This window comes from Microtus ochrogaster, unplaced genomic scaffold (assembly GCF_000317375.1).
Source record: "Microtus ochrogaster isolate Prairie Vole_2 unplaced genomic scaffold, MicOch1.0 UNK46, whole genome shotgun sequence".
NCBI classification, from domain to species: domain Eukaryota; kingdom Metazoa; phylum Chordata; class Mammalia; order Rodentia; family Cricetidae; genus Microtus; species Microtus ochrogaster.
Window position 1 is genome coordinate 1,785,616 of NW_004949144.1, and position 2,507 is coordinate 1,788,122.

A 2,507-nucleotide genomic window follows, 5' to 3' on the forward strand; every position below is an offset into this window, starting at 1 on the left:
TTATTTTATGAAAACCATTCTTGTATAAGTGCATTTACTCTGAAATTAACTATGCCATTTAATTTTACCATACACAAAAGTACCTATATGTGTATGAGAGTTAATATTGGTCAGGATGTGAATAAGTGGATGCAAATATAGTCTGATAACTAGGCAGACACATTCATTTCTTTCATGTCTCTTCCCGATGCATACTCTCATGAGGTCTTCCTGCTCAAAACCTTTTAATCTGGAGTTTTCTAATCATTTAGACAGGATATTGCTCTAACTAGAATGCTGGATGTTATGTTGTAGAAATTGGACATGCAGGATCCACTTTAGGATAAACTCGCCTAAAGCTGACTTTTGCTATAATTAGTGGCACATGTCTTTGAGTTTCAAAAGAATGTGATCAGACAAATGTAAGCTTTTTTGCATAGAAATCCTGCAATTCAATAGGTATCAAACTGTGTGTTGTATCCCTTTGAGGGTGGAGGACCCTTTCACAGGGGTTACCTAGGACCATAGGGAAAATCAGATATTTATATTAAGTTCATAACAATAGCAGTATTATAGTTGTGAAGTAGAAAACAAAAATAATTTTATGGTTTTGGGCCATCACAACATGAGGAATTGTATAAAAGCATTGTAGCATTTGGAAGGTTGAGACCCAACATTATTGTTCTTTCAGCAAATCATTGATCTATGCTCCTGCATTGATTTGCAGTTTGCAATGGTACACTTCTGTATTATGCAAGCATAACATTCTAAAACCCACTCTATCTGGTGGTGTTTGAAGGAAGACGTGAGTGCTACACCCTCAAAGAAAGAGGCACCATATATGGCCATTTGTACTTATGGGATCCCTGACACCAGGTCCCACACTGCTGTTTTTCAGAAAGATAGAGAAGCCCTTCATATGAAGAATTACCCTACTAGGTGCTTTCAGCCTTGCCTAATACTGTTGGCCAGTCTTCTTATACATGGAGGAGAGATCTCATAATCTACATTTTGTTGTTTGGGTTCTGAGAGAGAGCACATACGGTCATTTTCTTTCACTGGACAAGAGACACAGGTTGTCCTGCCATTCTGTAGTCCTCCATCTTCAGGTGTCAAGACATTTCAGCTTTTTGTATCAGCCTTCAGAATTCTTTGCTTGTGTCTTTTATTAGAACTCTCCAAGTTTGCCTTTTATTTATAACAGTAGCCAAGAGAAGATTTAATACTACCCTTTCAGTAATCCACTCCTACAGTGATAGACAGTAGTTGAGGCTCAGGTTTGGTAATAACATGGTACTCAAAAAACAGAAACTATGTCCACTGCATCACTCATTTCTTCAATAGTAAACCATGACCTTCCTTTTAAAACTGATCTGTGAGAAACAGTAGAAAAATTGATTTGAGCATAATACCCAGAGAATTTCATAAATAACTTTTGAAATATGGTTGAATACCTGTTATGATTGTGGTTTTAGCATAAATATCTATTGAGTTACATAGATAAATTCACAATTTCCCACTGATAGAAGAATAAAACTTGTAACTATAAACATTTAAAAGTTAATTCTAAGTCAACATGACATACATATGCGGATGTTTTGGCAATGTAAGAAATCTTCTCAACTTTAATAAGTAGACTCATATTGGATAATAAACATATTATGAAAGAATATACTCGCACATTTAAAAAAATAATAAGAGACTTCATACTGATAAAATTTCTTGATTCCCTGGTAGGAATTTCTGATATCCTTCTCACTGTTTGCATGGACTAGTGTCTTTCGGGAGAGCAGAGATCACCTCTGGGTTTGGAAAAAACACTCAACTTTCAAACAAGAGTAAGTTTTCATGAATAATACAATAGATAAGAAAAATATCATACAATGAAAGCCTCAAAAGAATGGTGTCTGTAAATGAAGCTAAATTATTGACAGGCTAATGATGCTTGTCAAGCCACCTCCTGCGAAGTCTATGTGATCTCGTATGTAAGATGTAGCACAAGCTTCAAGGAAGCATGCCTGCAGAGCAGGGGTGTGTGTGCTGTGCTTCCTGCATTGGAGCCCTTGCACTTTGGGGATTACCTGTTTATATTTGAAGGAATAGAGTCCTCTTTCTTCTGGAAGGGAAGATAGTATGTTTAAGTTTCCAGAGTCTACTGATGAGACATTGCCATGTACAGGAGTAATGATGATAATGGAAGAAGATGGCTTAGCATTCAAGGGAAAATGTTTCCTGGTTTGATCTGGTGCTTAGTAAATAGATAAAAAAGGCAAACTTAATTAAGCAATTTAGACAGATTCAGCAAAAATGGGATAAGGTTAGAAGAGAGACATAAATGCCTATATCTTCTTGAGATTGGTTTTGGGGAAATGTTTGAAGAGGAGTTAGAAATGTGGGAAAGGAGATAGAAAGAAGTTCTTCTGTATAGACTGCAGAAACATAAAAATACTGTAGTCCGTGTGACTGGTTACCACAACTACTTGCCCTTAGTTCAAAATGACATAAATTCATAGTCTATCTAATGATAT

The 2,507-nt window shown here is 36.1% G+C and overlaps 1 pseudogene; it reads left to right on the forward strand.

Annotated features, from left to right (window-relative positions):
• Nucleotides 1-2,507, forward strand: part of LOC101984061 — a 7,285-nt pseudogene that overhangs the window by 3,844 nt on the left and 934 nt on the right.